At 37.4% G+C, this 23,804-nt stretch overlaps 1 protein-coding gene across 2 annotated transcripts in view; it reads left to right on the top strand.

Annotated features, from left to right (window-relative positions):
* Positions 1-23,804, top strand: part of PHKB (phosphorylase kinase regulatory subunit beta) — a 234,784-nt gene that overhangs the window by 149,816 nt on the left and 61,164 nt on the right. The gene's annotated exons all lie outside the window — the stretch shown is intronic.

The following is a 23,804-nucleotide window of genomic DNA, read 5'->3' as shown; positions in this document are numbered from 1 at the left end:
CTCAGTTGGTTAAGTTTCCAGTTCTTGATCTCAGCTCAGTCTTTACCATGGTTGTGAATTTGAGCCCTGCAGTGGGCTCCATGCTGGTCTTAACAAAAACATGCCTATTTAAAAAACAAAACCCAAAATGCTCCTCTTATTAAAAAAAAAATGTATATATATATATATACACATACACACATATACATACATACATATATATAATACACACACACACACATAAACATACACAAATAAATCCTTGTTTTAATGAGAGTAAAGGAGAGCCAACTAGGCCCTTTGGATTCTGTCACACTATTTCTCTGTTTATTTTGCTGGTCTTCAACAAAACATGTAATTACTCTGAGTGGTTTATAGATGAGAAGTTATTGAGAAGTTATTTGGGAGACTTATAAATAAAGGTTAAGATTTTCTCAAGAACGTGAAATCCCTATGTTAATATGTATTAGAAATTTTTCACTGGCCTGTTGACTCCTGTATAAGGTGAGGATTTGGCCTTTATCTTAGTTACCACTAGTGTCAGTGCAGTACAAGGATACATTCTGTAAAAATCTGAGATATGAATTTTAGTTGAAGAAATGGTAAAATAAGGAATACATTTAACTTCCTATTACCCAGTGCTGTGACTCTTGAGCCATTTTTAGACTAGTGTGTGTATCATTTACATAGCATTTCACATGTGTTACCCACTTCTGTAGGGTAATGAAATCACAAAGACTTTTCTAGAAAATAAAGTAATAGATTACAGATTTGAGTTGTGGGGATAGGAACCAGAGAGCATCAAAGCACATAACTAACAAAATGAACAATTTAAACAGTCATATAAGGAAGGCTGTGGCTCTGTGTAATTTTTGACAGGCAGAGTGCTTCCAACTCTTTCTCTCCCATTCAAGAAAGCTTATTAGAGTACAAGTGAGTGAGAGTTAATTTTATAGGTTTATTTTTTATATGAAATCATTTCCTGATGCTGCTACTAAATTATCTATGCCCTGCTCCCCAGGTGGAGCCACATCCTACGTCAGAGACTTACTAAGAGCAAGGGCTTCGGGGCGCCTGGGTGGCTCAGTGGGTTAAGCCGCTGCCTTCGGCTCAGGTCATGATCTCAGGGTCCTGGGATCGAGTCCCGCATCGGGCTCTCTGCTCAGCAGGGAGCCTGCTTCCTTCTCTCTCTCTGCCTGCCTCTCCATCTACTTGTGATATCTCTCTGTCAAATAAATAAATAAAATCTTTAAAAAAAAAAAAGAGCAAGGGCTTCTCTCTTTCAGCTTCATGAGGATTACATCTGTGCAGAGTTGTGTACAGTTTCTGAGAAAGATAATAGGAGGATTGGCAGCAGAAAATTGCTAGGAGTTATCATGCCCAACCCTGTTGCAGCTTGGTTGTAGTGATATATAAAGTGGTGAGGTGACTTTGCCACTTTCTTGGCCATTTAAGCAGTAGCCAAGACCAGACATGACCTTGTCTGTTGCTGGGACTGGGTAGCATTGATTGATGAAATACAGAAGTCAGACGTAGACCTCTCCTTAAAATATTGATTTTAGAGACCTCTTGGTCATTATTATTATTATTATGTAAGACTTTATTTATTTGAGAGAGAGAGAGATAGCAGGGGAGAGGGAGAAGCATGATCCCCAGTGAGCAGGGAACCCAACATGGGGCTTGATCCCAGAACCCTTGGATCCTCACCTGAGCCAAAGGCAGACACTTAACGTACTGAGCCACCCAGGAACCTCTCTCTTGGTCATATTGACCAGGTCAGACTTTGCAATTAACTTATCTGTGGGGATTGACCAGGTGCTTTAAACCCTACTAAACAGTGGGGAAAATAGAGAAGAGTAGTAAAGTTCAAATAATTTCTGGAAGTGAGAAAAGTCCCTGACTTTGAAGGAAGATATGTCAGAGGTCCCCGTTTATCCTTTGCCTCAGTCATTCAGTACATGAACTCAAAGGATTTAGAAGCCCTGATACTTACAGTTATGGTTTATTACGGGGAAAGGATGCAAGATAAAATCAGCAAAGGCACTCAGGGCAAGTCTTGAGGAAACCAGGCATAAGCTTCCTAATGTCCATTCCCAGTGGAGTCATACGAGATACAATTACCAGCGACGATGTGTGAAAACACATGAAAAGTGTTGCCAACCAATACTTGCTCAAGCTTGAGTGTCCAAGGTTTTTATTGACAATCAGTCATGTAGGCATGTAGTACCTGCATGATTAACCTTGGTTATTCAAGCTCTAGCTCCTTAGAGGTAAAAACAAAACAAAACAACAACAACAAAAAACAGATGTTCACCATAAATCACATTGTTAGTGATAAACCTTCTGGACAAACTGGTACCGTATGGTCCATGGCCTTAATTAAGCATGCAAAAACACTTACCTGACAGATCCTTCCAAGAAGCCAGCCAAGGCCCCATCCTGCAAATATCCCTTTCTTAGGATTGTTCAGAGTTTGAACAGCCCAGGTGTGCTGAATCAATGTATTCCTCTACAGAAAGGTATGGAAGAAGGAAGTTTCTAGACTCCAGAAAGCAAGGAGAGTGCCATAACTGTATAATTGTCCACTCCTTCAAGTATACATAAGGCTATTGGCAAAATCTGGTATCATCTGGGATGACCTTCCTCACTACTCTGTCACTAGTCAGAAATTGCTGTTTTCTTTTGATGTTACTTAGAGAATAAAACAAATCCCCTTTTATAAGTTAGTTTAGAGGAGTAGAAAGAAAAGTACTGTAAACAACAGCAGATATACTTTATAGTATTGTGAGATTTTGACCCTACCCCCGGAAAAACCTCCAAAACCCACCTTTTGGAGATCTTCAAATGTAAGTTCCTAGGGACCAGAGAACATGGTTCATTTATTTTTGTAGCTTTAGTACCTGTGATAGTATCATAACACCTATTATATAGAAGGTAGTCAGTGTTTAACTTGAATGTTTGAGTATAATTGAAGGTATGTGTGGGAGGAAGGAATGTCATGGGAAATAGTGGACTTCTCATGCAAATGTCTCTAAATTTACATCCTAACATCTTTCCTAATATTTAAGCTTGAATTTCCAACTACTTGGTGATCATGTCTCCACAGATCTAGTATTTAAAATCCAACACTTCTGAGTATATACTTATCTATAGCTCATCTAGTTGTAGACATTAAATATATACAGGTTTTGCATGTCGATCATATCTCATAAAGTTGTTGAAAAATAAAACATATCTTTTTTAAAAAACAAATTCTTTTAAATGAATTCCAAAATTTTTTAAAAAATTTATTTTAACTCTAATTAGTTAATATACAGTGTTATATTAGTTTCAGGTGTGCAATATGATAATTCAGCATTTCTGTAGATCACCTGGTGCTCATCACAGCAGGTGCCCTCCTTAATTTTTGTCACCAATTTAACCCATCCCCCATTCTCCACTCTGGTAACCATCAGATTGTTCTCTATTATTAAAAGTCTGTTTCTTACTTTGACTCTCTTTTTTGCTCTCATTTTTTTTTCCTTTGCTTGTGTGTTTTGTTTCTTAAATTCTACATATGGGTAAAATCATATGGTATTTGTCTTTCTCTGACTTATTTCATGTAGCATTTTATTGTCCAGCTCCATCCATGTCATTGCAAATGACAAGATTTCATTCTTTTTTTATGGATGAATAGTATTCAATTGTGTATATACACCACATCCTATTTTTCCATTCATCAGTCAGTGGACACATGGGCTACTTCCATAATTTGGCTGCTGTAAATAATGGTGCTATTACATAGGGGGACATGTATCCCTTTGAATTAGTGTTTTTGTATTCCTTGGGTAAATACCTAATAGTGCAATTGCTGAATCATAAGGTAGTTCTGTTTTTAACTTTTTAAGGAAACTCCACACTGTTTTCCAGAGTGGCTATACCAGTTTGCATTCCCACCAGCAGTGCACGAGTGTTTCTTTCTCACCACAACTTCACTAACACCTGTTGTTTATTGTGTTTTTTATTTTATCCATTCTGACAGGTGTGAGGTGATATCTCATTGTAGTTTTGATTTGCATGTCCCTGATGAGCAAAAACACATTTCTAATACCAAATGTGTTATCTTCTCTCTTCACATCTGCCCTTCTTCCCATATTGCTTGTCTTTGGATAAGGACATTGCTTTCAGTGGTCCCTTCTCATGCCAGTAGCTCTTCTGTTCAGATGGGTCTCATATTGGCTCTGCCTTCACAGTAGCATTCACAGTAGCATTTGTCTCTCCATATTTAGCCCCACTGCCACGTACCACTTCGACTTCATTACAACTCAGTGGCATGGTTTTAATACTCTCTCTCTCTGACTCCAGCCTCTCTGTTTTTTCTCTGTGCTTGAGAATACATGATCTTATAAAGTTGGGTCCGTTAGTGGAATTTCCTGCTTAAAAGCTTCCATGATGGGGCACCTGGGTGGTGTAGTCAGGCAAGCATCTGACTCTTGGTTTCAGCTTAGGTCATGATCTCAGGGTTGTGAGATACAGCCCCGTGTCAGGCTATGGACTACGTGTGCACTTTCCTTCCTTCAGATTCTTTCTCCCTCTCCCTGAGTGTTCTCCCAAATTTCTGAATAATGTAGATGTAACTCTTTTTGCTTGATATTCTACTTTTGTAGAGTTTCTGTTGTTTGTTTGTAAGGGGTATACCTCAACCGCCCATCCATCTTAATCTCCTAATATGGAGTAGTAATTTTTAATTCTTCTATTTATCACTTTTGCTACCTATACATTGTAATGAAACTATATTTTTGGGATCATATCCTTTTGGGAACTTGTCTTTATTTTTGGTGTCCTAAAATTTCTATTTTTATGTGGATCTTGTTTTCATTTTCTCTGCTTGGCACTTGGGCCCTTTCGGTTTGTGACTTTCTTCAGGGGTGGGAAATGTTCTTAAATTATTACTTTCCTTTTTCTATTCTTTCTGTTAGGATTCTTTATTAGTCAGATCCTAGTCCTACAGGAATGATGCCCTGAATCTCTTCCCTTTTTCTTTTTTTTTTCAGATGGTTTCTGTTTCTTTTTTTTGTTTGTTTGGTTGGTTTGCTTTTTGGATTTTTTTTTTCCCTATATTCAGAGACTCTTCCTTAACTTTTTGTTCCAGCTCGTCTGCTGAAATTTTTTCAAAGTCATATTTTTAATTTCTAATAGTTCATCTTTGTTCTCTAATTATTCCTTTTGTAGCTTTCTGGTTTTTTATTTAAAATTATTATCACAATTGTTGACAAAATTACACAATCAAAAAATCTTGAGGTGTCAATTTAATAAAAATTTTAATCTCACCACGGTTGTTCAGCACAGTCCTTCAAGTCCTAGCAACAGCAATCAGATAACAAAAAGAAAGAAAAAGGTAGGTATTCAGATCGGTAAAGAAGAAGTCAAACTCTCTCTCTTCGCAAATGACATGATACTTTACATAGAAAAACCAAAAGACTCCACCCCTAAATTGCTGTAAGAACTCATACAGCAATTCAGTAATGTGGCAGGATACAGATCAATTGCTCTCCTAATCACTAACAATGTAACTGTAGAAAAGAAATTAGGGAATCAATTCCATTTATAATAGCACCCAATACCATATGATACCTTGGAATAAACCCAACCAAAGATATGAAGGATCTATACTCTAGAAACTACAGAACACTTAAACGAAAAAAAAAAATGAAGGAAGACAAAAAAAGGTGGAAAAACATTTCATGCTCATGCGTTGGAAGAGTAAACATTGTTAAAATGTCTATGCTGCCCAGAGCAACCTATACTTTCAATGCCATCCCGATCAAAATAACAATGGCATTTTTCAAAATGCTGGAAAAAACAATCCTAAAATTTGTATGGAACCAGAAAAGACCCTGAATCGTCAAGGAAATGTTGAAAAAGAAAAAGCTGGGGTTGTCACGTTGTCTGATTTCAAGGTGTGATCACCAAGACAGCATGGTATTGGCACAAAAAACAGAATAAGGAGCCCAGATATGAACCCTGAACTGTATGGTCAACTAATCTTCGATAAAGCAGGAAAAAATATCCAATGGGAAAAAGATAGTCTCTTCAATAAATGGTGCTGGGAAAATTGGACAACTATATAAGAAGAATGAAACTTGACCATTCACTTACATCACATACAAAGATAAACTCTAAAAGGATGAAAGGCCTCAATGTGAGACAGGGATCCATCAAAGTCCTAGAGGAGAACATAGGCAGTAACCTCTTTGACATCAGCCACAGCAACTTCTTTCAAGACACATCTCCAAAGACAAGGGAAACAAAAGCAAAAATGAACTTTTGGAACTTCAACAAGATAAAAATCTCCTGTACAGCAAAACAAACAGTCAACAAAACAAAGAGGCAACCCATGAAATGGGAAAAGATCTTCACAAATGACACTACAGACAAAGGGCTGATATCCAAGATCTAGAAAGAACTCAAACTCAACACCCAAAGAACAATAGTCCAGTCAAGAAATAGGCAGAAGACATGAACAGACACTTCTTCAAAGAAGACATACCAATGGCTAACAGACACATGAAAAAATGTTCATCATCATTAGCCATTGGGGAAATTCAAATCAAAACCACATTGAGATACCACCTTACACCAGTTAGAATGGCAAAAATTGAGAAGGCAAAAAACCACGAATGTTGGAGAGGTTGTAGAGAAAGGGAAACCCTCTTACACTGTTGGTGGGAATGCAAATTGGTGTAGCCACTTTGGAAAACTGTGGAGGTTCCTCAAAAAGTTAAAAAAAGAGCTGCCCTATGACCCAGCAATTGCACTACTAGGTATTTACCCCAAAGATACAGGTGTAGTAAAAAGAAGGGCCACATGCACCCCAACATTCATAGCAGCAATGTGCACAATAGCCAAACTATGGAAAGAGCCAAGATGCCTTTCAACGGATGAGTGGATAGACGATATGGTGCATATTTACAATAGAATATTACTCAGCCATCAAAAAGGATGAATACCCAACTTTTTTTTTTTTTTTAAGATTTTATTTATTTATTTGACAGAGAGAGATCACAAGTAGGCAGAGAGGCAGGCAGAGAGAGAGGAGGAAGCAGGCTCCCCGCCGAGCAGAGGGCCCAATGTGGGACTTGATCCCAGGACCCTGAGATCGTGACCTGAGCCGAAGGCAGCGGCTTAACCCACTGAGCCACCCAGGTGCCCCGAATACCCAACTTTTGCATCAACATGGACAGGAGGAGGTGGAGATTTTGCTAAGTGAAATAAGTCAAGTAGAGAAAGTCAATTATCACATGGTTTCACTTATTTGTGGAACATAAGGAATAGCATGGAGGACATTAGGAGAAGGAGGGGAAGATGAAGTGGGGGAAATCAGAGGGGGAGACAAACCACGGGAGACTGTGGACTCCAGGAAACAAACTGAGGGTTTTAGAGGGGAGATGGGTGGGGGGATGGGTTAGCCCAGTGATGGGTATTAAGGAGGGTATATATTGCATGGAGCGCTGGATGTTATATGCCAACAATGAATCATGGAACACTGTATCAACAACTAATAATGTATGGTGACTAAGAGAACATAGTAAAAAAATGAATTTATGCTGGGGGGAGGGGGGTTGGGAGAAGGGGGGTAGGGTTATGGACATTGGGGAGGGTATGTGCTTTGGTGAGTGCTGTGAAGTGTGTAAACCTGGCGATTCACAGACCTGTACCCCTGGGGATAAAAATATATGTTTATAAACAATAAAAATTTAAAAAAAATTTAACTTTAAAAAAAGGATTTTATTTATTTATTTGACAGAGAGAGAGAAAGAGGGAGGGAGAGAGAACACAAGCAGGGGGAGTGGCAGATGGAGAGAGAGAAGCAGGTTCCCTGCAGAGCAAGGACCCAGATGTGGGGCTTGATCCCAGGGCCCTGGGATCATGACCTGAGCCTAAGGCAGACCATTTAAATGACTGAACCACCTAGGTGCCCCCCAAGTTTTTTAACTTTTAATTTTGAATAAGTATAGGTCCACAGGAAATTGCAAAGAAATACCCAGAGAGAGCTTTTGAATTCTTCACTAGCATTCCACAACGTTAACATCTTATGTAACTATAGTACAACCTGACAAATAGAAAACTGATATTGATACAATTCATAGAGCTTATTCACATTTTATCAGTTATACATATACTCATTCGTGTTTGTGTGTGTATAGTTCTGTCCATTTTGATTACATGTGTAACTTTGTGTAACTACCACCACAGTCAATATACTACAAGGTACCATCACCATATTATCCTAAGACTTCCTTGTGTTACCCTTTTATAGCCACTGCTCCTTCACTGCTTTCCTTAAACCTAGGTAACCACTAATCTGTTTTCCATTTTATAATTTTGTCATTTCACAAATGTTATATAAATGGAACTATATGGTATATAACCTTTTGAACTGGCTTTCTTCCCTCAGCCTAATTCCAAAGAGATAGATCCAAGTTACTGCATATAACAAGTTTGTTCTTCTGTATTGCTGAGTAGTTTTTCATAGTATGACCATACCATTGTTTAACCTTTCATCTGTTGAAGGACATCTTGTGGATTACTTAAAATTTTTTTAGAATTCTATTTTGATTTACTTAAAAAGTTATTTAGTATATTGATTTTAAAAATTTTCTTAGTGATTTCTCCAGGAATTACCATATACATTGCTATCTAAAGTCCCCCTGGTGTCAGTATTTTTCTTTGAGTGAAGTGTAGAAACCTTACTTCCATTTAGTTTTTGTTCCTTTTTTACTTTTTAAATACATTTTTAAAGTATTTCCTCTGCATTTATTGAGTAGCACATCAGATTGTGTGAAAAGTTTTGCTTCAACTAGAAAATTTTATTGGAGGCATTCACGAGGTAAAAGTCTATTGTGCTTATCTCAACTTTTACCATCCCCTTGTTCTTTTCTTTCTGAATATCCCAGCCTTTTTCTGTTATCATTTTCTTTCTGTTTAATGCTCTTTTTTAAAGACTTTATTTGTGAGTAGGTCTGCTGAACATAATTCTTAGTTTTCCTCTGTCTGATAATGTCTTTATTTCCCTTTCATTCTGAAAGGTACTTTTGTTAGTCACAGAATTTTTTGATTGGCAGTTGTTTTCTTTTAGCACTGAGAGTTATTATGCTACTTTCTCTGGCCTCCTAGTTTCAGATTATAAACCCTTTGTCAGTTCAAATTTGTGTTTTATAGGTAATATGCCATTTCTGTCTGACCAGCATCTCCTCTGAGTAGAAGGCTAGGAGGCACCAAGCTCAGCTGATGTGGGTGGATCAGCCCACTCACTGGTTCCCCAGGTGTAGAACAGGGGTTGGGTAGATTGTCACTGCTGTGAAGCTCTGCTGAAGGCAGATCAGCCTGATTGCTGGTGCACTGGTTGTGGAGTGGGGATTGAGATGGCTCTGAGAGCTTTGCTGCTGCTATTGTATGTGAGTTGGACTGCCAGCTGAAGCCCAATTTACAGAGCAGACATCAGGATAGTTCACTGGGGCTTCTTAGCTGATGCTATGGTCCTTTTGGCCCACCAGTGGCCTTTGTGAAGCAGAGGTTGGTGGCCCCACTCCAGCTTTGAAATTTCTGCTGAAGGCACATTGGACAACTAATTGGTTGGGAGCTCAATGGAGGCGCTAGGGTTGGATCCCCCAACTCAGTCTCTGTTGTGCTTCCTGTTTTCTAGTCGTTCAGCCAGAGAGAACAGACTTTAATTGTTTTTCTTTTTCAGTTTATGCTTGTTGATTGTGTTAGGCCACAGGCTTCTCTGGTGTTCTGCCCATATGTGTATCTCAGAAATCTGACCACATTGCTTCAAGTCCTGACAGCTGAGCCAGTCCAGCCTGACTTCTTTGCAGATCCCAGAGTCATTATTATCCATTGAATTATTTTCAGGGTGAATAATTGTATTAAGAGCAATAGGGAAAACTCAGTTTAGGCCATCATGTTTCCACCTCCCTTTCTTTAGATAGTTTATCTTCATATGTCTTTCTGTGAGTAGAAATTAGAGTTAAGATTTCTTCTGTTTCTTGAATCATCTTTTTCTCCTTAATTAAAGCTTTATTGAGATATAATTAATCCTACCCAGTTCACTAATTTAAAGTGCATAAATCAGCAGTTCTTAGAATATTCATCACAATTAATTTTAGAACATTTTCATCACCCCCAAGAGAAACTCTGTGGCTTTTAACAGTCACTCTCCACTTTCCTCTACTTTTCTCTTTCTCCTTACCTCAGCCTTAGACAACTACTAATCTACTTTCTCTCTGTATGGATTTTCTCTATTCTGGAGATATCACATAAGAGGTTTCATATAATATGTGCTATTTTGTGACTGGCTTTTTTCACTACACATAATGTTTTCAAAGTCCTTCAATGTTGTAGCATGTGTTTGTATGCCATTCCTTGTTATGGTTGAATAACATTCCATTGTATGCATATACCACATCTTATTTATCCATTCTTCTGGTGGTGGACATTTGGATTGTTTCCACTTTTTGGCTATTCTGAGTAATGGTGCTGTGAAATTTGTACAAGTTTTCATGTGGCATGTTTTCATTTTTCTTGGATATTGTGGAATTGCTAAGTCATATGCTAACTCTGTGTTTAACATTTGGAGGAACTGCCTGGGCTGTTTTCCAAAGTGATGACTGCACTATTTTGCACTCCTACCAGCAATGTATGACGTTTCCAATTTCTCTATATTCTTGTCAACATTTGTTATTATCTTTTTTATTATAGTCATTTTAGTGGATGAGAAATAGTATATTATTGTGGTTTTGATTTGCATTTCCCTAGTTACTAATGTTGTTGAGGATCTTTTCATGTGTTTATTGGCAATTTGAATATATATGTTCTTTGGAAAGATGCCTATTAAGGTACCATGGTCATTTTTAAATTGGGTCACTTGTCTTTTTATTATTGTGTTGTAAGTGTTCTTTATATATATGTCCTAGATATCAGTCCCTTATATGATTTGCAAATACCTTCTCCTATTCAGTGGACTACCAGTCTAATTTCTTGATTGTATTATTTGAAGCACAGAAGTTTTTCATTTTGATGAAGTCTAATTTGTTTTTTCTTTGATTTCTTGTGTTTTTGGTATCATATCTAAGAAACCGTTGCCTAATCAAGGGTCATGAAGATTTATGCCTGTTTTCTTCTAAGAATTTTAGAGGTTTAGTTCTTACATTTAGGTCTCTGATCCATTTTGAATTACTTTTGTATATGGTGTGAGGTAGGCATTCAGTTTCATTTTTTGCATGTGACTATTCAGTTGTCACAGCACCATTTGTTGAGTTTCCAAATTGATTTTTGTCTTTTTTCATTACTGTGGTACAACATACATTACCTAATATTTCTCATTTTACCATTCATAAGTCTACAGTTTGCTGGAATTAAATTAAATATATTTACAGTGTTGTATAACCATCACTGCTATCTGTACTCAAAACTTTTCATTATCCCCAACAAAACTCTTTACCCATTAAACAATGAGTTCCCCTTCTCCTCTCCCTCTAGTCCCTCGTAACCTCTATTCTACTTTCTGTCTCTATGAATTTACCTATTCTTGGTACCTCAAATAAGTGAAGTCATGGAATATTTGCCTTTATGTTTTTGCTTATTTCACGAAGCATAACGTCCAAGATAATTTTTATGTTTCATTAATGTGGTGTTTCTCTTTCACCCTTCTGGTTATTTTGTCATATATCTGGTAATTCCTCATTTACCTAATTATGCATTACTATGATAGACAGTCTGGTTATTCTCAATATATTAAGTAGTCTCCTCCACCCTCCACCTCAACAAGAGGTGAGGAGGATATGATTGGAAGCTTTGTCTCTCAGGGATCTGGTGGGAAGCAAACTAGACCCTCACCACCTTTACCAAATGCCAAAATGTGAAGGGCTTTACTTTGAGAAAGCTATTGCCTACACTAGAAACATTAACTTACCACAGCCAATTTGTTCAATATATTAAGAGAGAACCCTGTTTTATTGATGACTGTAGTTCCCTATGTGGGGCATGGAGCTGACTCCTATGGCCTTTAATCAGTTGCACGTTATGCCCCAATTCTCCTATCTGCCCTCCATTGTAACTAACTGCAAACTAAGTGACCCTGTGGAGCCCCTCTTTTTGGTGGGTCACCTCCTACACCTGTGGCAGCATTTTGGTGACACTCTGGTATGTTGGTATAGTTTGGGTTTTATAACCTTCTGGTACTGTGCTTTATTCATTAATGCACTTCCATTTACCATCTTTTGTACTGGAAATGTACTGATGTACTTCTTTGATGGCCCTCTTTCTATTCATTGCTCTGGCTTTAGTCTTCTGTGTTTATTCTAAATATCTTTGTGGTCATTTCTGTAAGGCTAAAGAGAGATAAGAATTGAGTATATGCACTCTGCTGTCTAGAACCAGAAGCCTATGCCTCACCTCCTATGCTTGAGTCTTATCTCATTGTTGTTAAGTATTTTCTCTCCATCAACATTCTGTGCTGCTTCAGATCTTGGTTGATGACCTTAACACTGGGATTTGAGCAGAGTGGGTGTTCATTAAGCAGTTGTAATGGCCACAAGTAGATGCAAAACCAGTAAATTAAGTGTGAAAATTATTCAAATTGCCTGGTATAGAAACATTTAAAAGAGAATAATTTACCCCAAACTGTTAGTCTGTCATTTGTTCTTATAAGTAGGGTAATAGTGTCTGCTTCACTTTCCCTGCTTTCTTATGTCACATTTGATTTGGAAAAGATAAATTGTACAAAAGACCATATTATCCAATCATCCCATAGATTACTCCCCGAAAGCAAGTCTTGTGGGTTTGGAAACTACACCGTTAAGCCTGCCTTCCTATAGTCTTCTTCATACTCTATGTTACAGCACTTGCCACACTACTGTAGCTGTTAGATAATAAGCCTGCCTCTGGGACAGTGGTCTTCAGCACAGAGAATACATCATATTCTTGTCTTCTAGGACAAGAAAAGGGAAGTGAGAGAGATGAAAATAACCAGTATTCATTGTGCTCCTGTTTATAGGCACTGTTCAAAGTATTTTATAGTATTGTGTGTGATTTCAACAATCTTCTGAAATAAATATTATTATACTAATTTTACAGATAAACATCTCAGAGAAGTTTAGTATTTTTCCAAGGTCACACTTTTGTCAAGTAACAGAACCAATATTAAGGTGTTAACTGAAGAAGGAAAGAAGGAAGAGATGTCAAACATTTGGAAGCAGTGATTTTCATAATGGTGTGAAGGAGTTAACAGAGGAAGTAGCTTGTTTCCTCAGCAGCCTGCCTTAGTATCACATCACAGAAAAATAGTTGCATCTGTGCCTGTAGAACACTGAGAGGCCTGTGGAAATGATCTGAAAACCAAGTGCAAAGATGTTACATTAGTACAAAATGTAGGCTGGTCATAGTAAGGGGGTCTAATTATTAATTTCTTCTTCCTTATTAGCATTAGGATGAGACCAAGTACACAAGCCTAACCATTAGTAATTTAACTAGGGACTTCCCTTTTCCTTATCCAAAGGAAAGTACTTTCAAGAGGTTAGCAAGCTTCTTTTCTGAGTGGTTAGTCCCCTCTCCTTTCTCCCTAACTTGTTTCCTACTGGGGGTCCATCATTTTCTGTTGGGTAATTCTGGTGCTGGCAACCTACTGATTATCTGTGAATGAAATTTTCATTGTTCACACTATAGCGCCTCTGCTATTTTAATATGAGATAATGGTTGCTTGAAGGTGGTGTTTGTTTCCAGCCTTTGCTGCTCCTTCATATTTGGAAGAGGTCTAATTACGGTGCGAACTAAGCAGCTGGCTGTGTGTATTTCACTGATTCATTGTATTCTGCACTACAGTTGTCCACTGGGAATAAGGTAACTCTGTAGAGGACATCCGTTTATAGCAACTGGCTGGTGGGTTTCTGGGGTTGTGTAGAAAACTGACTTTATTTTAAAATATGTGTTATACTAATCAGAACACAGAGGATTTCTGGTAAATAGGAAAACACACTTAATTCTTTATGGCAGGATTGGCAGGATTCTATCTGAAACTAACATATTTAACAGGTTATAGCATATGACCAGCCAGGAATTGTTTTTTTTTTTCTTTATTTTTAGGTTGATTTGAGAACAATTGAGCTTGTTGCATGACATAGATGTTGAATGCAACAGAATTTTTTTTTAATTTATTTTCAGCGTAACAGTATTCATTGTTTTTGCACCACACCCAGTGCCCTGTAAAATCTGTGTCCTCTCCAATACTCACCACCTGGTTCCCCCAACCTCCCACCCCCTGTCCCTTCAAAACCCTCAGATTGTTTTCCAGAATCCATAGTCTCTCGTGGTTCACCTCCCCTTCCAATTTCCCCCAACTCCCTTCTCCTCTCCATCTCCCCTTGTCCTCCATGCTATTTGTTATGCTCCACAAATAAGTGAAACCATAGGATAATTGACTCTCTCTGCTTGACTTATCTCACTCAGCATAATCTCTTCCAGTCCCGTCCATGTTGCTACAAAAGTTGGGTATTCATCCTTTCTGATGGAGGCGTAATACTCCATAGTGTATATGGACCACATCTTCCTTATCCATTCATCCATTGAAGGGCATCTTGGTTCTTTCCACAGTTTGGTGACCGTGGCCATTGCTGCTATAAACATTGGGGTACAGATGGCCCTTCTTTTCACGACATCTGTATCTTTGGGGTAAATACCCAGGAGTGCAATTGCAGGGTCATAGGGAAGCTCTATTTTTAATTTCTTAAGGAATCTCCACACTGTTCTCCAAAGTGGCTGCACCAACTTGCATTCCCACCAACAGTGGAAGAGGGTTCCCCTTTCTCCACATCCCCTCCAACACATGTTGTTTCTTGTCTTGCTAATTTTGGCCATTCTAAGTCGTGTAAGGTGGTATCTCAATGTGGTTTTAATTTGAATCTCCCTGATGGCTAGTGATGATGAACATTTTTTCATGTGTCTGATAGCCATTTGTAGGTCTTCACTGGAGAAGTGTCTGTTCATATCCTCTGCCCATTTTTTGATATGATTATCTGTTTTGTGTGTGTTGAGTTTGAGAAGTTCTTTATAGATCCTGGATATCAACCTTTTGTCTGTACTGTCGTTTGCAAGTATCTTCTTCCATTCCGTGGGTTGCCTCTTTGTTTTGTTGACTGTTTCCTTTGCTGTGCAGAAGCTTTTGATTTTGATGAAGTCCCAAAAGTTCATTTTCGCTTTTGTTTCCTTTACCTTTGGAGACATATCTTGAAAGAAGTTGCTGTGGCTGATGTAGGAGAGGTTACTGCCTATGTTCTCCTCTAGGATTCTGATGGATTCCTGTCTCACATTGAGGTTTTTTATCCATTTTGAGTTTATCTTTGTGTATGGTGTAAGAGAATGGTCGAGTTTCATTCTTCTACCTATAGTTGTCCAGTTTTCCCAGCACCATTTATTGAAGAGACTGTCTTTTTTCCACTGTATATTTTTCCCTGTTTTGTCGAAGGTTATTTGCCCATAGAGTTGAGGGTCCATATCTGGGCTCTCTACTCTGTTCCACTGGTCTATGTGTCTGTTTTTATGCCAGTACTATGCTGTCTTGGTGATCACAGCTTTGTAGTAAAGCTTGAAATCAGGTAATGTGATGCCCCCAGTTTTATTTTTGTTTTTCAACATTTTCTTAGTGATTCAGGGTCTCTTCTGATTCCATACAAATTTTTGGATTATTTGCTCCAGCTCTTTGAAGAATACTGGTGGAATTTTGATCGGAATGGCATTAAAAGTATAGATTGCTCTAGGCAGTATAGACATCTTAACAATGTTTATTCTTCTGATCCAAGAGCATGGAATGGTATTCCATCTTTTTGTGTCTTCTTCAATTTCTTTTGAGTGTTCTGTAGTTCCTCAAGTACAGATCCTTTACCTCTTTGGTTAGATTTATTCCCAGGTATCTTATGGTTCTTGGTGCTATAGTAAATGGAATCGATTCTCTAATTTCCCTTTCTGTATTTTCATTGTTAGTAAAGCCACTGATTTCTGTACATTGACTTTGTATCCTGCCACATTGCTGAATTGTTGTATGAGTTCTAGTAGTTTGGGGGTGGAGTCTTTTGGGTTTTCCATATAAAGAATCATGTCATCTGCGAAGAAAGAGAGTTTGACTTCTTCATTGCCAATTTGGATACCTTTTATTTCTCTTTGTTGTCTGATTGCTATTGCTATGCCTTCTAATACTATGTTGAACAAGAGTGTTGAGAGTGGGCATCCTTATCGTGTTCCTGATCTCAACAGGAAGGCTGCAGGCTTTTTCCCATTGAGGATGATATTTGCTGTGGTTCTTTCATAGATAGATTTTATGAAGTTCAGGAATGTTCCCTCTATCCCTATACTTTGAAGCGTTTTAATCTGGAATGGAGAATGCAACAGAATTTTTAAATAAGCCATTCCAATATCAAACGAAGAGTCACAGACAAAAAAGTACTCTGATATTAAAACGTTATTTTAATATTCAAGGGTACAAAGAGGAGATTTTTATTGCTGCCTAGCAAAACAATTAAGAGCACAGCTTCTGGAAACACAGTCCATGGGTTTGAGTCCAAGCTTGGGCAAGTTGATTAACCTCTGTGTAACTTAGGTTCCTTATATATAAAAATCAGAATATTATCTCAAAGAGTTAATATAGTTTAAGAGCTTAGAATAGTTCCTGGTTTATAGTTAAGTACTCAACAAATGTTAGCTCTTTTTTTAAAAAAAGATATTATTTATTTATTTATTTGACAGAGATAGCAAGAAAGGGAATACATGCGGGCGATTGGGGAAGGGAGAAGCAGGCTTCCCACTGAGCAGGGAACCCAATGAGGGGCTCAATCTCAGGACCCTAGAATCATGACCTGAGCCAAAGGCAGACACTTAATGACTGAGCCACCCAGGTACCCCAAATGTTAGTTATTTTTATTTGCATGTTGACAGTTCCACTTCAGACATAGTAGTTAATCAAGGTGCCCAGTATTTAATCAAAAGAAAAGGTACAAGGTTGTGTTGTTATTAACATGGTTTATGGTGGAAACTGAAACTATGAGAGCAGACAATTTTTGGAAGGCCAGGCCTGAGGCTTAGTTCTTTGCCAGTGTATGGGGAGTGCAGATGTTGAAAACAAAGGGATGTGCAAAAGAAGGGCAGAACAAAGGCATCTAGCAAGAAGGTAAAACAGCATCACTGAGTGAGAAAGTATGGAGGATTTTGACTTAGACAATGGTTCAAGAAGGCAAGCTACCTAGTTGACTTGGAGGAATAGCACAGCACTGGCAGAATTCCAGGTATGAGTCTTCAGACCTTGCATGGTTCACCTGTGGGGTAATCTGGGGAAGGTCTCCTAGTGTGTCTCTAATACAGTTACAGTTCTCTAATCTAAAAAACTATTTGTCTGGGTATGATTCATAAAATTCCTTCTAGCAGTTCTGTTGCTGGCTTCCATGATCCTAGGTTATTGGTAATCTTTGAGTGATTTTAGTGAATAGTGTGCCCAGAAGCCAGATTGTAGGGAGTTAAAGAGTGATTAAATGGTAGAAGACCATCTGTTCAGGAACTGAGTTTGCTCCAATCCAAGAAAGGTTATAAGCTTCTCCTAATTTAGTAGATTCATTATATAGTACTCCTACAATATGGACTTATACCTGCTTCCCTTTTCTATTCTTGTTTCAAATCTGTTCACAGTTTTTAAAGGTTTATTAATCTTCAGTGATTTCAGGAAATTTTGCATGAGGCTCAGTTTTATTTGGTTCAGTTCATTCTAATGCTCCCAAATAGTTTAGTCAGTTTAAGACATAATTTCTACTTAAAGGATTAAAAAAGCTCCACTTCATTAGCTTGGCAAGGAAAGAAAGTATTTGTGTGGGACTAAAAAGCCAAATTTATCTACAAGCTTGGGAATAAATTTTTGAGTACTCAACAGAAGTTCTAGTGATTATCATAATAAAACAGAATAAAATAGTCAAGGCATCAAAAATGCTTCTGAAAGCCTAGTCTGCATATGCTATAGCTACACAGAGGTTCTATTCAGGTAATACTGTTTGTAGTCTTTAAGGGAAATAAGAGTTTTTTATCAACTAGTATTTATACCATGGGCAATGAAAATTTAATGCCTTAATCAAAAATATCCAGAACTGTGAAAAATGTTAAATTGGAAATAAAAAACTGAACTTAAACACATTTAATATTATCATTCTAATTAACCCACTGAACTTAGTAAAATTAAAAGTTCCAATAATAGACATGAGATATGAAATATTTCATCAACAAGATGAAGACTTCTTTTAGCTATGTCTGAAATATAAAAGAAGAAAAATAGATCTGAGTAAAAAAGAAAGGCTTTTAGTCCACCAACAAAGGTGTATAGGAATATTATGATCCAATGTTATTTTAATGAACCTACTGCAGGTCTCAGTTTATGCTTCTGCTCTGGTCCAACCCATGGGCCTACTTATATTCCTGGCATTTTGCTCTGAGGAAAAAAAAATCACATTTTCTCAAAAATATAAATAAATTTATGAACTTACCCGTGACTTGCCTATTTCCCCCTTTTTTTCCTAACTTTGAACCTCACAGTTTTTACTTTTTTATTTTTATTTTTTAAAGATTTTATTTATTTGACAGAGACACAGCAAGAGAGGGAACACAAGCAGAGGGAGTGGTAGAGGGAGAAGCAGGCTTCCCTCCAAGCAGAGAGCCTGATGTGCGGCTTGATCCCAGGACCTGGCCGAAGGCAGACACTTAACAACTGAGCCACCCAGGTGCCCCTCCACTCACAGTTTTTAAATGTCTGTTGATCTTTGAAGAAAACCTTACCATTTAGCCCTATTTTAACCCGCTCTTATTTAATGAGCCATTTTACAAGGAGATGCCCTCTTCTAAATCAGAGGACTGGGGTTTAGGAGCCCTTACCTCCCCAAGGAGCGATGTTCTCTCGTGAGGTCCTTAGAGAGTTCCAGGTATTTTTGCCATTGTACTGGTGAATAAAATATGAGTATTTTTGATCAGCTACTTGAAGCAATATTTTACATTTATGTCATAATTATCATGATAGACCAGATCATGTGTGTTGAAGCACCCTTGAGAAAATTCAGCTTCACTTTTATCATTTTCTGTGACACCCAAGCTTTGAATCTGAGAAGTAGACTAGCACATTTAATATGCCAATTAAAATGGATTGATCTACTTTGACAGTCTTTGGAGAAAAAGCCAATATGAAAGGAATGCTTTTTAGTCATAATAAGAGCTTATTTTCCAAGCTGCAGAAGTTCTAAATTTAGGATGAAAGTCAGTACTTACTTACTAAATCATGTACATATTTATACAGATCTCAGTTACAAACATGTACACTTGTTGGCCTCTCATTTTTCAAATTAATGAAGAAAAGGGCTCATATTTTGTTTTCTGAAAATACAGGTGTATAAAATTTTTGCACAAATTATTTTCCAGAAGATTAAAGAATACCACATATATATGTGATATATTTTTATTTTTATGAAGGTGACATAGTATAGTGGCTTTATATGATACAGGACCAGCTATTAAACCAGTCTCATCTGCTGATTAACTGTGTGACCTTGGACAATTTAATTGATCTTTCTAAGCCTTACTTTCCTCATCTATTAAATAGTGATAATCATTTCTAACTCACAGTGGTCATTATGATAAAATGATAACATATGTAAAGCTCTAAAAATGTCTGACACATAAGAGCTAAATAAATATTATTGAAAAATAGCAATAAAAGAAAAATACATTTTATCCCAAATAGTTTATTTTATAAGTAGTATACTTTATCTTTAAAGAGAATGAGAAAAATTCTGTAAAGTCTGGAGAAAAACATTATATTTTCAACACTTTGGCTTATTACTATGCATAGGCTCCCTTATTGTGTGTTTGCAGCCTTGTTGGATATTCAGTTCTGCAGTTACTAACACACATTTATACTATCAGTTATTTTTCATGCTATTTCTATAAAATATTATCTTAAATATCCATATATTGTTTTTTTCATTTGGCTATATCAAGCTTTCCTTTACCAAACACCTAATCATTTATATTCTAGAAGTTTATCCTAATAAGAGATGATTAAATTTGAGGATTAGAGGCACCTGGGTGGCTCGGTTGGTTTAATGTCTGCCTTTGACTTAGGTCATGATCTCAGGGTCCTGGGATAGAGCCCCACCTCTGGTTCCTTGCTCAGCAGGGAGCCTGCTTCTCCTTTTCCCTCTATCTACTGCCTCCCCGCACACCCCCTCACCCTGCTTGTGCTTGCTTTTTTTCTCTCAAATAAATAAATTAATTAAATCTTTTTAAAAAGGGATTTGATGTTTAATACATCATTATAACATTTTTAAGACTACTGGTATGGCTAAATTGCTATTTCATTAAAAGGTCTCTACTTAATGCTTTTCTGTTACTACATGAAATATTTTATATTCCATAGTGTTCATTAGCTAATGAAAATAAAGCAAGGGATTATAAGATAAAACAATTTAAGTCTTAAATAAAAATAATAAAAATGAAAATCACATCCCCCAATTTTTCCTTCCCTAAAACATACTTGATCCAAACGTACTGTTTTAGACCTTTGCCCAGATTTGGGAGTCTTTTTCTTATATTGAATGTGTCTGTATAAGCCATGAAACTATCCACAACTGTAACAGAGAGAAGTTGATTTCTTCTTATTTCACTGATAAAGTTCAAAATTTATGGTTTTATGTATTATATGTATACTTATATTTATTTCCTGAACCTTACATACATGATAGAATATTAAGAGAGAAGTATTAAGAGAATATTAAGATTGTCAAGAGTGTTTTCTTTAACTCCCTCATTTTGTAGAGCAGGAAATGTTTCAAAGAGGAGTGGCATGTCTAAGGTCGCACAGGTACAGTTCTGAAGCTGGAACCCAGGGGTACTGAAGTGTGGCCAGGTGAGCCATGTATACCATAGTTACATGATGGTATACATAGTTATATGGTGGTATACATGGTGGGTACAGTGTGGTGAAAAATGTACACTTACTGCATGAGATTAAAGACAAAAACTACTTCAGTAACACTTGTTAAAGATGATAAGGCAGACTTTATTCAGGACCATCATAGGAGGTATAGGGACCATTGCAATGGGATTTTACAATAAGAGAAGAGAGACTTGGATCATTCTAAATACAGCTTGGGCAAGTAGGAATTTATAGCTAAGGATCAGGGTAGGAGTCAGTAGATGGAAAATTACCAAGAGGAAATGTCACAGGGAAGGAGGATTCTGGCTAAACCAACCTAACAGGGTTCTTTGTTGAAGAAAGGCCAGTGTTATCATGTATCATCAGCTGAGGGATGGTGGAAGATGAGGAGCCTGATGAGAAATCAAGGATAATCAGATATCATTAGCAGCATTCTTGCTAAAACTGAATTTTACAAAGCATACAGCTGAGCCTAAGAGAAGTTTCAGGAGCCTGCCTAAGTTTGGTCAAGCAAAGAATCATTGTTAATAGGGCTTTTATTACTAATGCCATTTTTTATATTCTCATCATTCCTTAATTATGACTTAGATTAGTTGGAAGCAGCATGACTTACATTATTGCATCTCTCCCACACCAACAACTAGCATATAGCTAGGCCAACAAATAAATATTCATTTATCAGCCAATTACCTACCAGTAGGAATGTGAAACCACTTTGTAGCTTCTGCCATGACTTTGCTTTCTCCTAAGTTGGGATATTTTTCATTTATTTTTGCTTTTTTGAGTAGTCAAAAGAGTTTGACCTTGTTGATGACCATCATATATAAAATACTTCTTGTATAAACTTCTATAATCTCTATTGATTAAGCATTATAGTTGGGCTACTTTGTAGAAGATAAGATTTTGAATTTGTGAAGAATTGGGAAGGATGCAAAGGAAGCATTGGCCTCGTTAAGGAGCCATTTAAATGTATTTTTAAAATTATATTCAGCTTAGAAAAAATTATTTTGAATATTTGATGTGTTATATTCCTTTTATCTCTGTGTATGTCTCTGATTAAGCCCGTACCTATATACATGCAAACCAGTGTTTTAATTTAGACAGTTTATTTTTTTTAATTTGAAATATAGTTCCATTTTGAAAATTAGCCATATATTGAACTTTGATTTGGAATAGTTACAACTTTATTGTCCATTGCCTTTTGTCAGATTGCATTATCCTGTTGTATACCATACTTCTTAAGAATAATATTGAATTAGAAATGTCAGACTATAAGGTCTAAGAAATATACCTTTCAAAAATTACTTTCAGAAGCTAGGAGAAGACCATATTCCATTAATGCATATAGTTTTCATATTATTCATTTATTTATTCAATTTATTTATTTTCAGAAAAACAGTATTCATTATTTTTTCACCATACCCAGTGCTCCATGCAATCCGTGCCCTCTACAATACCCACCACCTGGTACCCCAACCTCCCACCCCCCCGCCACTTCAAACGCCTCAGATTGGTTTTTTTTTTTTTTTAAAGATTTTATTTATTTATTTGACAGACAGAGATCACAAGCAGACAGAGAGGCAGGCAGAGAGAGGGAGAGGAGGAAGCAGGCTCCCTGCAGAGCAGAGCCCGATGTGGGACTCGATCCCAGGACCCTGAGATCATGACCTGAGCCGAAGGCAGCGGCTTAACCCACTGAGCCACCCAGGCGCCCAGATTGTGTTTTTTTTAATAACAATTTTATTTATTTGAGAAATAGAGAATGAGAGAGAGAGAGAAAATGAGAACACGAGAGGGGAAGGGGCAGAGGGAGAAGCAGACTCCCCACTGATCAGGGAGCCTGATGTGGGACTTGATGCTGGAACTCCAGGATCATGACCCGAGCCAAAGGCAGATGCTTAGCCAACTGGGCCACCCAGGAGCTCCTGGGTGATGAAGATGAATTTGAAGGGACATGTGTCATGGTCAGATAAATGGACATTGATTATGACTCTTCTAATAATATTATTTACAGACTGAAGAAACTAGTAAAATCAGCCCAAGAATATATGAGTTCAATGTGGTAATGAACAATGAATAATCCTCTGTAGCAGAGCGTGAGCCTTTCATGTTGTACAAGGGCAAAATTGTTAAAACTGGAAGATAGAGTTTTAAGTTCTCAGAAGGGTCCGGAAACATAAAGATTAAAGCTAAATTAATGGATTCGAGTACATACTGACAGCCTTACGTCATCCTTGTCTTTTCTTCTGAATCCCAGAAGTCCAAGGGAAGCCCCCATGGTAGGCAGTAACCTACTCAACTTTTCCCCTCAATCTTTTGCATGTTCTATATTGATATCCATTCTTTCTTCTATATTTCAGCCTTTTTCTCTCTACTTATTTTTACTCCTGAATCTATAAACATGTTTGTCTCCTGACCAAAAAAACTGAAAAAACTATTTCCTTGACTGTGTCTCTCTTAAGGACTTATCTTAACTTCCATTGTCTCCTTCTCTTTCAGACATTGTAGAAAAGTACTATCTCCCATTTCCTCAACTTCCAGTCACTGCTTACTGTACACAGTTTAGCTGCTTCTGTCATCACTCCACCAAAACCACTTGCAAAGTGTTTCTAATGATTTTCTTTTCTTTTTTTTTTTAAAGATTTTATTTATTTATTTGACACAGAGAGAGAGAGAGAGATCGCAAGTAGGCAGAGAGGCAGGCAGAGAGAGGGAGGGACACAGGCTCCCCACTGAGCAGAGAGCCCAATGTGGGGCTCGATCCCAGGACCCTGAGATCATGATCTGAGCTGAAGACAGAGGCTTAACCCACTGAGCCACCCAGGTGCCCCTCTAATGA

Source organism: Neovison vison, chromosome 7 (genome assembly GCF_020171115.1).
Source record: "Neovison vison isolate M4711 chromosome 7, ASM_NN_V1, whole genome shotgun sequence".
Classification (NCBI taxonomy): Eukaryota; Metazoa; Chordata; class Mammalia; order Carnivora; family Mustelidae; genus Neogale; species Neogale vison.
The sequence above is the reverse complement of the archived record's forward strand: the minus strand, read 5'-3'. Positions and strand labels throughout refer to the sequence as shown.